The following is a 15,941-nucleotide window of genomic DNA, read 5'->3' as shown; positions in this document are numbered from 1 at the left end:
TCTTTTAAAATGGTTGTCAATAGTCGTTCAAGAGGTTCATTACAACTAAGGCCTTTGTTAGAATCAAGGTGATGATGGTGGTGATAGATGATGATGTTACCTGGTGATGGTGATGATGTCAAGTGATGGTGATGATGTCAAGTGATGGTGTTACCTGGTGGTGGTGATGATGTCAGGTGATGGTGTTACCTGGTGGTGGTGATGATGTCAGATGATGGTGTTACCTGGTGGTGGTGATGATGTCAGATGATGGTGTTACCTGGTGGTGGTGATGATGTCAGATGATGGTGTTACCTGGTGGTGGTGATGATGTCAGATGATGGTGTTACCTGGTGGTGGTGATGATGTCAGATGATGGTGTTACCTGGTGGTGGTGACGAAACGATGAAAGAAGGAGTCGAGTGTTGATAATGATAGTTCACTCCTTGGAATAAATTATTAGGATAAATTCATGAGACACTGTACGGCTACTATAGTGATGTATTTGTGGTACTGACATCTACTACAGTTAGTTTTCGAGGTAATTTCTCTCCGTCAAACACGGTAACTTGAGTACACATACTTGGGTCATAATGAACTGGTGTATATATATATATATATATATATATATATATATATATATATATATATATATATATATATATATATATATATATATATATATATATATATATATATGCAAGTAAATCATTAGGTGCGTGATCTAGGTATATGCTGATAACCACAAGGAAAGAAGAAAACACGAAGTTCCCAAGCGCTTTCAAAATTTGTACATCTTCAGGGGTAATACAGACCCTTCTCTGTATATATACACTTGATTTGTATTTCTCTCTCTAGTCTGTACTCACCCCTGAAGATGTGAATTACACGAAAGCGCTTGGGAACTTCGTGTTTTCTTCTTTCCTTGTGGTTATCAGCATATACCTAGATCACGCGCACCTACAGTGATTTACTTGCATATATATAAATATATATATATATATATATATATATATATATATATATATATATATATATATATATATATATATATATGTGTGTGTGTGTGTGTGTGTGTGTGTGTGTGTTAGGCTTAATGAGCGAAAAAAACCGATCACAATGCATTGTGGACGTCTACAAAATAACCAGAAAGTGAAATTTTGCTCTTGGTTAGGTTAGGTTAGGTTAGGTTTGGTTATATTAGTTTGGGCTAGGCTAGGTTAGGTTTAAGTTAGCTTGGGTTGGGCTAGATTGGGTTAGGTTAGGGTAGATTAGATTATATTAGATAAGGTTTGGTTAGGTTAGCTTAGATTAGATTTGGTTTAAATTAGGTTATGTTAGATTAGGTTTGGTTGGGTTAGGTTTTATTAGAGGAATTTCGAGACCGTCCAAAACTCGTTTTGGTTTTCGGAGAAACCCACGACGCGAAATTTTCCTTCCTGGTTATTTGAAAACGTCCCCAATTCAGTGTGGACTTTTTTTTTTCGCTCAGTGAGTGAATTCGATCTTTAAGCCAAACGTATATAAACCAGTACTCCTTGGTTCCTATTTTTTTTACTATAAACAATTAGTCCCAGCTGCTTACTTGTACTTGGGCGTCACACTGCTGCTGGTCCCACGGGTACATCCTTAGGTCGAAGTGGCACTGCACCACTACCTTGGCTGTCACCGTCAACACCAGAGGGTTCTGTGAGCCCTTGTAGGTGATATACTCTGACCACGGGGAGAAGGGTATGTGTTAGTGTGGGAGGGAGGAAAAATAGTCTCTCTCTCTCTCTCTCTCTCTCTCTCTTTCTGGTGAGTGAGGTCAAGTCTGCGTAAGTTAGGGTCATGGTAACATCATGCAGGAACGCGGTGATACGGGGTCGTGGTGCATCATAAGGACGGTGTGTGACTTACCTCCACTAACCACGGCGCCTTGTCCCAGCCGCTGTACCCTGAGGTTATGCTCCCCGTCCTGCTCCGGCGTCAGTGTCCCTTGCATCACCCACAACCATGGCGTCCATACCTGTTGCCACAGACACACATACACCAGAATGCTAGAAGCTCTTCTTATGATCACCAAGTATAAGCCTTCATTTAGCTTACCCTAGGTGCATTTGTTTAAGGTATAACCCTTTAAAGGGACACACACACACACACATACATGCCAGAAAATATTATCTTGTCAACTTTGAGTCCCTGATTTATGATCCTTAAAATTCACCCGTTTGACATATATTTGAATGGAATTTGAATAAGTCAATAACTGCATATTGTATTGTTGTCTGACGTCCATCAAGCGCGTAAAAGGTTGATAAGCCCTGAGGTTTATATTACATGTATAAGCGTTGTCCCAATATCTTGCAAACTGAGACCCCCACCAAGCAGTTGTATATTTCAGGGAAAACCATAGAATGATAATGGACAATAAAATAGGACTGTCACATGACGCACGACCTGAATTACTTGTATGTTTTTACGGCTGTGGGGACTAGTACTGACACACACACACGACTGCCTCGTGTCTTTAACTGAGTTCCTGTTAGTGAGTGGCCGTCGCTCACAGTTTTAGACCATTGTTGATAATTTTTTTTTACTAAAATATACAAAATTTAGTATAGAAAAATAACTGTAATGATAAAGCATAAGTTTTGGGATAATTATGTTCTTCGAATGGATTTTATAAGTGCATTCAGATTCAGATCAGCCTCAAAACACAGCTGAAACTTTATTAAAAAGTGATTAAGATAACACACAGCCGTTTAAGTTGTAAGACCCACTTTGTTGTGAAAACCTCACTCACCTTCTGCTCGGGGTTGAGGACTACGTTGGTCAGAGCTTTGTCTGTGTTGTGCTGCAAGTGACGGAACTCAAGACGACTGTCCCTCCAGCGAATGGTGAAGGTGGCTGCCAGGTCCAGAGAGAAGGCGAGGAGGTCGGTGTTGCCTATCTTGGTCACTTCAACATGTACAGTGATGTCGACTGGGATCTGCGGGGGCATGACGTCCACGTAACCAGGAGGAGTAAAACACGTGAAGCAGTTCCTCTCGTCCGTGCCGTCGCTACAGTCGAAGACGTTATCGCAGAGTTCCGTTAGGCGTATGCAAGAGGAATTCGGGCAGGTAAACTGATAAGAGGTGCAGGTACTGAGCGCTAGGGACACGCTCTGGTTCACAGTGTTATGACAAAAGTTTTCTTGTATCTGCCAGTTGTGGCGGCCAGTTGGAGGGACATTAGAAGAGGTACAAGCCAGTGCATTCGTTTGATTAGTGATAAACTCGTCCCGTCGTCTTAAGCACCAGAGGGTGTCAGTACCTTCTTGAGTGACGTCAAAGCGATGATAACCGTGAAGGTAAACACTGGTATTGAGGTCGTCCTTAGGAGTGGTGGATGTGAGAATAAATTCCAGCCCCTGAGCTAACTTGTTGAGTTTGTCCCGGCACAGACCCTGAAGGCGAAGGACGGGTGGTGGCCGTGTGTACCTCCCGATAAAACAGAGTTCATCGAAGGGGTTTTCCCGGTGCCACACTCCGTTGTGATCTTGACTAACAGGAAGAACTTCAACAAGCCCGGACATATTTTTACTGCGGTCGATCCACGGCGAGTCTGTAATGGTCTTGCTATTAACGTCCACAACACTTTGGATGGTTTCATTTAACAAGACGCCTAACCATACATAGACACCCTCCGAGTATGCATTAGTACACTGCTTCTGATGACGTGCCAGGAGCTTAGCAACTTGTTGTCGTTCCTGTGTGTTACGGGGAGCTGCCATCTCCAGCCCAGTTTGTTCTAGAAAAGCACGAGCGTCTGACCAAGTCATTTGGTTGGTGAAGAGGAGGAATTCACGTTGAGTTGGAACATTTCGGACACAAGGCCCTCGTCTGTGTGTACTAACACTACCGGTGTTATTGTGCACCACCCACGTCACATCGTCCCAGTCCAGTAGGGTGGACCCCTCCACAGTCCTACAGGTGGACCACTCAACTAACTGGTCTGAGGTTAGGGCGTGAGGCCACAATGTAAGCCTCGTTAGATGGCCCACAAAAGCTTGATTACTGATATAACCGCCATCGAGTACATCCTGTTCCTGACCCAGCACTAACGTGCCGTTCAAAGCTAAGGGTGTTGTGAGACTGGCTTCTCGTATCTCCTCCTCTCTGGCAACCCACACGGCCACAGCGTCCGGCTTCACCACCAGGCAGGCAGGGTACCACCACAAGGGACGTATTGGTAAGCTGTGTCGGATTTTCCGTCCGGTGTAGTGAACCTCGACACCGTCTGGTCGAGTAACTGTCAATAGAATTCATCCTGAAACTCCGTAGTAATTACAGTATTTACATATGTTCATTTAACACACATACTTATTCGCAAGAATAAGGGTTTAACCGGGTAAGCAACAGCCAAAATGCGCGAAAGAGCTGCAGATCATTTATATTATTTTTTTTAACTGCTATACGTATATACCATAATTTATGGCCTTATGTCCTCCACTAGGAGAGTCATGTTATATTATGTGTTCAGTGAGGCTTATTGAAATTGGTTGTGGCATGAGAGTTAATACGAACCAAAAGTTAGATGAGTTGGGATGATGTACAACTTTTCACTTCAACATATTTAAGTTTAAGGGCCAGTATAAGGGTTCAAAGTTAGAATGACACTATTTGCTGTTTGGCCTCACGGCACAGCACAGCACAGCACAGGAGCAACGTTTAGTGCAGAAACCTGATGCTCCAGACACACTTATGACACATTTGAACTTCTAAAAAGACGTCAAAACATTTATGAGATGAAATAATGAAAGAAATTCGTAGCATCGTGACTAACTTACAAATGTTGATAACATCGTCGTCCCTGGCGCTAAGGGCATAGCTGAGGAGGCTGCTGAGCTCTAGTAAGGTGACCACATTGAACCAGATGCAGAGGGTGAAAGAAGGCAGGGAGAAGGCGGTGGTGGTGGTGGGGTCCAAGGCATCTCTCATCAACGCCACCAGACGCGTTTCGTTGTCAGAACCGCGAGGAGACAGTTGGTACACCACTGAGCTCCCTGACCCTCTCGCTGCAGCACACCCGAGCATTGTACGAGAAGTCAGTAGTTGTTATTGTACAGGCCTGTGACCTAATGCCGATGTCTACAGAATTGATCATCCCAAACCCTTTTAAGTAAGTCCTCCGTTGTACAGGTCATATTTATTCCCCGAAAGAGTTTAATAACTATGGAAAAATCACTATTAATAATTTCTTGCCCGTATAATAGTTAACAGCATTATATTCCGGTATTATCAGCATAAATAAATTACAGCAAAAACTTAAGATATATTTTTAATTGGACAATGGACAAGGTGTGTAACCACCCACTCCACCTACCAGTGACCATCACAAGGCTATTGATTAACGGCGTATACGCACCTGCCTGGAGGAGGAGGAGGAGGAGGAGGGGGGGTGTGGAGGCCCAGGGCGGGTTTGTCATCATGAACGCCACTCGTCCGAACCGCCACATCAGACGCTGCTACTCACCTCCCCCTCGGGTTTCGCCTGCCATCAAGGTCATTTTTAATTAATATCGACATTAGTTGAGGGAGATGGATACAATCCCTCTGATGACGTCACGCCTGAAAGGGAATATCACTTTGGCGAGGGTTTGTTACACTGGTTTTTAGTTCTGGTTGTACAGTGGGGCTTAAATGTTTCTCTTTGCTATTATTTTATGAAAAATATTAAAAGGAGAGAAACTAACAGGTAGAGACAGAAACGTTCATAGCAAATCAAAATGGAGAGACAAGTATATTTACTAAAGTAAAATTGTAAGAGTAATTCAACTGCGCTAGTATGTGTACAGTGTGTACTTTTACACACATGAAACAAAACATAAACATCGCCCACATTGATTCCGGGGACGGACGAGCATAATTGAAATTAAAAAGTATTTGATCACCTTATGTCTGGTGTTTACAATGTAATAATTGGTTTCTTGTTGATTAATTAGTGTTTGTTGTTGTCAGCAGGTGTTGGTCTGGAGCAACAGTTGATCATTATGTTGCTGAAGGGCCTCTTGCTATTGTGGTCGGTCAGCAACTTACTGTGTATGTGATGACCTCAGAGATGTGTATGTGATGACAGGGTGATGTGTTTGTGATGACCTCAGTAATGTGTAGGTGATGACCTCAGTGATGTGTATGTGATAACCTCGGTGATAAGAACATGAGGACATAACATAAGAATGGGGGAATCTGCAGTGGTCCTATTGGTCCATACTGGGCAGTTCCGTTTACACCCAACCCCTATCGCTCATATATCGTCCAACCTATATTTAAAGCTTCCCAGTGTGTTTGGTAACTTGTTCCACTCATCCACTACTCTATTTCCAAACCAGTGTTTACCTATCTCGCGTCTAAATCTAAATTTGTCTTATTTAAAACCATTGCTAGGAGTTCGCTCCTCGTTGGATGGTTTGAGTACCTTTGTTATATCACCTTTGTTTAGCACTGACTTCCATTTATACACCTCGATCATATCACCCCTCACTCTACGTCTCTCGAGGGAGTGCAAATTAAGATGCTTTAGCTTATCTCTGTACTCAAAGTTCCTAATGCTCTGGATTAGTCTTGTCATTTTCCTCTGAATTCTTTCTCAGGCTTCTATATCCATTCTGTAGTACGGTGACCAGAATTGAACTGCATAAACCAAGTGAGGTCTCACAGGTGCAAGATATAGTTTTAGGATAACCTCGCTAGTCTTGTAACTAACACTCCTTTGTATGAACCCAAGTACTTTGTTAGCTGAGTTACGAGCAAATATACATTGTTGACTTGGTTTAAGATTCCTACTTATCATTACTCCCAAGTCTTTCTCACAGTCGGATTTCTCTATAACGACGTTGTTTTTGTATTCAGTTCAGTTTTTATTTCTTTATTTATTTCACACTTCAGATTATCCCTGACATAGATTGCTACTCCGCCTCCTTTCCTAATCTGCCTATCGGTATGGAATAAATTGTAACATTCAATTTGGTATTAGACAGGTAACTCACGTGAGTCTAAGTTTATCCATGTTTCGGTGAATGTTATTATATCGATTTTTTCAGTACATACCGATGCCCTGATTTCATCCATTTTGTTTCTCATACTTCTACTGTTTGCGTAGTAGACATTTAAGTTAGTCGTGATCTGAGTCCTCCCTTTGTCACATTTAGGTTTTAACTCCTTGCCTAATTTAGTTTTGTCATAATTTCTAGCACTATTTCACTGTAACTTTTCATTTTGTTTACCAGCTCCCACTGCAGTCTCCTCGTTTCCTGTGCTCACATTTTCCCCTAGCAGTTTAAAGACTTCGACATCTTTGAACTGCCCTCTTGAGAGAGCCAGCCAGGGTTGCTACCCCAACCCTAGACAGACGTACCTCATCCCTAGCATAAAGGTCACTTCTGCCGTGAAAGTTGTTCCAGTTGTCAACGAAAAGAGGTTAGAGAAAACGGGAGTCAACACAGCAGAAATTCGTGAAGCTCTCTTTTTTTCGTGGAAATACAGCTGTTGCGGCTGCCTTTGACAGCCCAAAGTTTGTTAACAAAGTCCATGAATTCATAGTGTACCAGTAGGTGTAAAGGAATTTTCTGGTGGTGGTGGACTTTGCCAGGTTTTTTCGGAAAACTTGCGGAATTGGTCGTCCACCTCAACAAGCCGAGAACACCATTACACCATATGCAAGTGACGTGGTAAACAGTCGAAATGGGGACGTACATACCCACTTTAGGAAGAAAAGACTATCGGACTGTTGTTTTCAGGTAAGCCTGAATATGAAAAAGTATGTTAGGTAATATTTGACATACTGAAAATAAAACAGGAACAAATAGTTGGCTTTCAACTCTTAAGAAACAATAAGGTGGTGGTGAAATTTGGGGAAAACACTGTTTTTGAAAATTTTTGTGAAAAATATGAAGACAAAACTATAAGAATTCCTAACAGTGATGAGACTTAAAGTGATGAATTTTAGTAAAACTTTAACTTATGTATCAGTTAAATATACTCCCTTTGAAATGGGAAATTAAATTATAATGAACATCATAAGCAAATAAGGTAAAGTGGAAGGAATGAGGCTGAACAAGTACACAAAAGGACCAGCGGCCGGATTGTTAAATGGAACAAGAACCTTCCAGGTAATTCTAAAGAATAACATTCCATCATCAGTAGCAGTAGGTGGCCATAGTTTAACTTTCCTTTATGCTGGACAGAGGAAAACATGTTATAAATGTGGACATGAAGGTCATTTGGCAATTGATTGTCACACCGAGGAAGTAGATAAGGAGAACATTTTTAATGAGGAAGACTTCCCTGCAATACAACTTTCTGGTGAGATACGCACCTCAAGGGCAGGTGTTAAGGAAGGAGAAGAAAGAGTCACAGTAAGTCAGGTTCCAGCAACAACCCGGCAAGGGGTAGAAAGGGAAGAAGTGCCTGCTGAGACTATATCCCAGGATGCTGTAGATCCAGAAGGTACCCCACACCCAGATTGTTCAGAAAATGCAGTACAGTCCTCCACTACATGTGAGGCCGAAATACATACAGAGAGGAATAATCTGGATCAAACTAAAGGTAAAATATCTTGTGAAAATATGAAATATGATAAAGCAGATGACATGGAAGAAACAAATATGACAGGGACAGAGTATGAAGTGGCAGGTGAAAACATGGATGGAATGAAGGAAATTGTAGAGGTTACTTGTAGTATGTCACCGAGAAGAAACAAGAATGACGCAAACAAGAAGGACCAGAACAAACTGGGGAAAAATGAATTAGAAATTAACGGCAGTGATGATGAAAATCAGGTAAAAGTGAAAACAGATGGAGGAACGGATGGTGATATTTCAAAAAATTCTGGAAAAAAGGATTGTATGAAGCAAAATAAAAACAATGAAAACCAAAGTAGTTTGAGTGGATTAGAATGTGGGAAAGGAAGAAAAGATGATGGGAAGAAAATGGATCCAATTGGAAAAGATGATTAGTGGTAGTAAGGTGATGTTGAGTAAGAGGGATGGAAAAGAAGTAGCCAAAAAAGAGGCAAATAAAGGGAATAATAGTACAGATGAAGAAGGAAAAAGAGAGGTAAAGAGGAAAAAAGTAAATAAGTGATGATTTTTTTTATTACATTATTAAAACAATAATTAAGATGTGTATAATGTTTGCAACATTAAATGTGAATGGTCTAAATAGTTTAGGTAAACAAATGCAACTATTATCTGTTGTTAAGTATTATAATATTGACATCCTAATGATACAGGAACATAATGTTAAGAATCCAGGGAAATTATCTTATCTAACGGATTACTGTATACTTCGAAATTATTATAAACAGTACACATTTGTTAAAAGGAAGAACTGCACTATTAGTAAGGAAAAATTCCACTTTCAAAATACTTAACTATGAGATGGATGAGAATGGCCAAATTTTATGTGTCAAAGTTTCCGTGCTAGACCATATAGTTCCTATTATTAATGTTTATGCCCCATCAGGGGATGCAAGGAAAAGGCAGAGAGAAGAAATGTTTTCTGATGATTTATTATATTATATCAGAAATAATATTGAAAATATAATGATTGGGGGAGATTTTAACTGTGTTCCCAGCACTGGAGATTGTAGCAATCATGACAACAATAGGTTTGGTGTCAAAAGCTTTAACAACTCTTATAAAGGATATAAAACTTAAGGATGTTGCCATGATACATAACTATCAACCTGAGTTTATATATGTTAGGGATAAATATGGGTCATGAATTGATAGGCTTTATGTTAAGGGGCTTGAGAACAAAATAGTGAAATGTGATACTGTTCCAGTCAGACCATTCAATGGTTCTGTCAAAAGTGAAAATTAACAAAAATGTAAAAGTAGGTAGAGGTTTCTGGAAACTGAATTGTAGTATTTTAAACTCTGATGAGGTACAGGAAAACTTTGGAGTGTTTTGGAAAAATGTTGAGGAGAAAATATACACATACCAGAATATTTTACAGTGGTGGGAATAATGTGCTAAACTAAAATGCAAGAACTTTTTCATAAAAATATGTAAAAGTGTCGCTAGAAAAATATGGGCAAATTAATTTATTTCAAAGTAGGTTAAGAGAATTTTATGAAGAAGATAAATACCTTGATGTGAATTATGAAGAAATAAAGGCACTGAAAACCAGAATAAATGAATTAAGGAACAACATTTGTGCAAGTGTTAAAATAAGATCCAGAATAAAAGACAGAATAGAGGGAGAAAAGCTTTCTCACCATTTGATCTGTAAAGAAAAAAATAATGGAAACAAGGAATTAATTAATAAGGTTAAGAGAGAAAATGGTGAAGGAATAGAGAATACAGAAAGAATAATCTATGTAATTAAATAATTTTTTGGGAATCTATATAAAAGAGTTGAAACTAATGATGAATACCGTGAAAACTTTACAGAGAATTGTAAAACAAGATTAAAGGAATCGGAAAATGAATCTTTAATAAAACCAGTAAACGAGAAGGAAATATGGGAAGCAATTAATAATATCAACCTTGGTAGATCCCCAGGTAGTGATGGTCTACCTGCAGAGTTTTATAAACATATGTGGAAATTTATCAGGGTAGAGATCATTGAGGTTATTCAGTTTATCTTTAACAATAAAGTCTCAAGTGTGTCACAAAATACAGGAATAATAAAGCTAGTGCCTAAAAAGGGGAATCTGAGTTTAATTGAAAACTAGAGACCAATGACCCTCAAACTACCAATACTGTTAAAGAAAAGTCAATAATAGATTTAAATATCAAGGTTAGGAATATACCCAGTAGTGCAATTTGTCAGTAGTAAGAACCAAAAATGTGCCATGATAAACTTAGATTGGTCAAAAGCATTTGATAGAGTTGATATTTGTATTTAGGGTAATGGAAAAATTAGGCATTAACAATGTTTATGTAGACTGGATTAAAATGTTGTATGGAAATTGTGAGAGTAAGGTTTTGGTTAATGACATACAAAGTATGTCATTCAGGATTAAAACATCAGTAAGACAAGGATGTCCTCTTTCTATGATTCTCTATATATTTTTCCAAGAACCTTTATATTTATCAGTAAACAGCAATGCTAGAATAATTCCCCCACAGCTACCAAACAACATAAAAATTCCCATACAGGGACATGCTGATGATTCTACAGTTTTTGTTGTCACAAACCGGTCCATAATTGAGGTTATCAAAGAAATAGAAAGGTTTGAGGAAGCAACAGGTGCTAAATTAAGCAAACATAAAACAAGTATTATGGGCTTGGGGTGAATGGAAGAAGAGAGATTTATGGCCTGTGTTGTGGATGAGGTCAGCAGAATATTCCAGAATTTTAGGCTCTATATATTATGACAATTATGAACACACTGTTAATATGAATTGGAACAAAATCTTGAAAAATATCACCATTACTGTTAATTGTTTATCAAACAGAAAATTATCCTTGCACCAAAAAGCAATTATTGTGAACTCAAAAGTTTTGTCCAAGGTATGGTACCTATCCCATACATTTCCATTAAATAAAATGAACTCAGAAAATTGAATCGTGTATTTTTAAATACATATGGAGTGGTATGTACCAGCCAATTAAAAGACAAACTTTGTATTTACCTGTCAAACAAGGAGGTATTGGAGTATTTAATGTGTTTTTGTAAAACAGCTGCAATATTATGTACAACTTTCATAAAAATTGCTTCAGACCTCGAAAAGAGGAACTCTTTAACTTCCTATTATACAAGTATAAGGACCAGTTATCTATTAGAAATGAAATCTTCGGATAATGTTTCCTACTTGTCTCCACCTTATTATAGTAATGCAATCAACACCATGTCGCAATCCCACTACCCTTTATACTTGGGGAGTGAAACCTACCCCAAGTTATTAACAAATAAAGGAACAAATAGGGAACACTGCAATAATTATCCCCACAAAAAACCTACTCAATTAATGTACTTGAATAAGTATGAACAAATTGAAGTAAGTAAGTAACAAAAGGGAAGATAATTAATTAATTCAATTTATGTTCTAAAGGGAGTAATGACTAGCAAACATGAATTTAAGGGTATAAGTAATTGTATATTAAAATAAGAGTGATGCCGGAAGGGTGAAAATATACCGTAAGGAGTTAGACCAAACGAATATTACTTAACATAACTATATTACAGACATACAAAATATATACAGCAATCACTACAAAATGATTATTTCCTACCAAACAGGAGATTCCTTACCACCAGGATCCCTTCCTAGGTCTAACTAAATGTGTCACTAATACCTGATACCCCTAGGGCATTGCAGAAGACTGGACAAGGCACTAGACAAGGGTCAAGGCTAGAGAACGAATGGACACGTCTACCCTATGCCACGGTTTTTCGCTACTGGGGAAGCGTGGGCACGCCGAGGAGCGCGTCTCATATCACGTGATCCTGGACATTTGCTGGATATTTTATATAATTAATTAATACTACTCTTGATTTGACTTAACAGAGTAAGACAATGATGCATATTAATAACATACATAAATATACAATTAACCTAAGTAACTAAGAACAATAATAATATAATAAGTACAATTAACAAATTATTAATAGCTTGTGTGAAATGGAGGCGTGAACATATGCCTCACGCTATGCGAGTTCCCGAGCGCTCAGGCACGTGACACACCATAAGAAGGTTAGCAAGGCATCATAACTTTCCTAATGTCAAGAATTAACATGTATACAATATGTTAATGATATGGACTAAACCTGCAGTTGCAGAGAAGTATCAGCTGTTTAAATGGCCTTTTATTTGGGAAAATATTACTTGTAAATATATGGATCCTCACCAGAGAGGCGTCATATATAAGTACAGTATATTCATGAAACTCTTGTAGTGGACGTCTCCCCTACAACTGCCTACAACTGCGTAGCCACAGCCACCAGCTGCTAGCGTCTTCCCTAGCAACCAAGCGTATCCACATTCCAAAGCCGCCGTATCCTAGCAACCGAGCCAAAAGACCGGCGACTTCTCGGGTTTTCCCAACATGACTCATAGCGGCTGCTGGGTATATAAGCTCTGTCTCTCCATTGAGATTCATTCTGACCATTCTTCTTGAACAAGCAACACCTCCTCCTCCGCCGCTGCCTGGCTCCCTTCGCTTCTCCTCGCCTGCCTGGCGGTCCTCGCTCCCGCCAGCGAGCATGGCGACCCACCAGCTGTCCTTCTCTGAGCTTCCTCACCAACCAACTCTCATTCTGCCCATCTTCCTGAACAAGCAACACCTCCTCCCAGCAAGCTCCTAGCTGTCCAGCATTCATTCAACCAGGAGGCCAGCAACAGGCAACATCTTCTCTAACGAAGCTCCTGCACATCTACCTCCTTCAACACGCTACTCACCGAACGTCTTCTACTGAGCAGCTCCCCACCACACGGCATCTCCAGCACCAGACTGTCTATCATATAACTTATATATTATACAAGAAAACCACATTAGAGTTTCCTTCCATCCTGAGTGCTAGACAACATTAATATCTCGATACCCCTACACTCTACCAACAAATCAGAGACTAAAAATGTTAAACATAAAACAAGATGATAGTTGTGTAAGATGTGGTGAGGTAGAATAATCATTACATGTATTTTACTTCTGTTTCCATAACAAAGAGATAATTAAATGGTTTAAAAATTTCCTGAATACAGTCTGCAATGTCAATAGCAAATTATTTCTGCATTTCTTAATGTTTAATATCAACTGATAATAAGGATAAGAATACAATGATCATGCTAATGTCAGATTATATTTACTGTATGTGGTTAAGTAGGAAGGAAAATTACAATGTTAAGGACACTATAGCCTTTATTAAAGGCAGGGTATACTATAATAAATGAATGATCAAGTGTATTTTAAAAGAAAAATCATCCAACTATTTCACTTACAAATATGTTAATATGTAATATTTATGTATATATGTAAATTGTAAAATTTTTAAATAAAAGAAAAAAAAGTTGTCAACGAATGGGACTGATATTGACTTGCAATATCTGTCAAGACGGCCGTTTACACCAACTGCCAACTCTCCTTCTAGGCAGGACACCACATATGATAGGGATCCCTCCCTTCACCCTAATGCGTTCAATAGTTGTCTTGAACTTATCAAGGAGCTCCTCACTCCTACACCGGCCAATATCATTGCCTCCTGCACTGAGGCAGATAATGGGTTTGTTCCCATTACCAGACAAGATATTGTCCATCTTGTCAACTATATCCCCCACCCCAGTTCCTGGCAAACACACCCTCATCCTATTTTTATATTTACCACAGAAAGCTCTATCCAGGTACCGTACCTGGGAATCACCAACAATTAAGGTTTTCGTACTTTCCTTGTCAGCCTGTCCATGACTATGCTAACGTCCAATTCGCCTATCAAAGGACTTAAAGAGATATTACACTTAGCTGTTGTCGCTTCTTTCGGGTGTTTTCTCACCACCAGTTTGGTCGTTCCTCTCCTCAAAACCCTCCATTCGCCTGTGCCTTCGTCAGACACAGTCTTTTCTTGTCTCGTGTCTTCCTCTTTCATCCTCACAATCACTTCCTTTAATTTCAAGTTTTAGGCCTTGACCTTCACTAACTCGGCCCTCAGAAGGGCACAACAAACACTAGCCACTACTGACAATTAATCACCGGGATCTAAGTCGGCCGTGACCTTTCCTCTAGCAAGGTGTATGTGATGACCCCGGTACTGTTATCAGTTTTCTCACCTGTGTTTTTGGGTGGGATGATTTTCGGTAGTCGTATGAAAGAGAATGAATTACGTACGTTAATTCTATAATTTATATTATCGCATATAATCTCTAGAGCGATTATGTCACATGACTTATACTAAATGAACGTATCGAGTTAATAAATTTGTTGCTGTTTTGTCATTTTTGAGCTGGATCCTTAAGTCAATCCTCTTGGCTTAACTATGAGGAATATTTTGAGGCTTTCTTTGTAGTAATACCCAAAAAACGTTCACCCTGAGAGAGTTTCAACATTGTTTCGGGACTGAAATGTTGTACGATTAACCAATAAGTTAGTTCAGTGACACATGTGTTGGAGGGAGCGTCAGTTGTGTTTACATTTACTGTACCTCATAATGGTTCGGCCAAACTCTGGTCACTCCCTCATACTTGAAGTTAAAGTGATAGTGGCCAGGTCTTCTCCTGTTGACAAATAATAAATAAATGCTTCATTAATGGCGACACAAGTGATGGACACATTAACCTTCATAATGTAGTAATTAATTATTGGCCGAGTCCTTCATCACTGTAAAGAGAATTCCCCTTACCAGCTCCATCCAACCCTCGTCCTCCACCACCCGGTTACACCCATCCCTCGTCCTCCACCACCCGGCTACACCCAACCCTCGTCCTCCACCACCCGGCTACACACCCAACCCTCGTCCTCCACCACCTTCAACCTCGTCCTCCCACCACCCGGTACACCCATCCCTCGTCCTCCCAGGTTACACATCCTCGTCCTCCACCAAGCTACACCCAACCTCGTTCTCCACACCCATTTTAACCCTCGTCATCCACCACGGTTACACCAACCTCGTCCTCCCCACCCGGCAACCAACCCTCGTCCTCCCACCCAGTTACACCCATCCCTCGTCCTCCACCACCCAGCTACACCCAACCCTCGTCCTCCACCCAGTTACACCCATCCTCGTCCTGCAGGCTTTAATCCTCGTCCTCCACCACCCAGTGACCCAACCCTCGTCATCCAACCACCCGGTTACACCCACCCTCGTCCTCCCACCACCCGGCAACATCCAACCCTCGTCCTCCACCACCGGTACACCCAACCTCGTCATCACCACCCGGTTACACCCAACCTTCGTCCTCCACCACCCAGCTCCACCCAACCCTCGTCCTCCACCACCCGGTTGCAGGCCTCGCCCTCCACCACCCGGTACACCCAACCCTCGTCTCCATCACCCG

Source organism: Homarus americanus, unplaced genomic scaffold (assembly GCF_018991925.1).
Source record: "Homarus americanus isolate GMGI-L3 unplaced genomic scaffold, GMGI_Hamer_2.0 scaffold40565, whole genome shotgun sequence".
Classification (NCBI taxonomy): Eukaryota; Metazoa; Arthropoda; class Malacostraca; order Decapoda; family Nephropidae; genus Homarus; species Homarus americanus.
The sequence above is the reverse complement of the archived record's forward strand: the minus strand, read 5'-3'. Positions refer to the sequence as shown.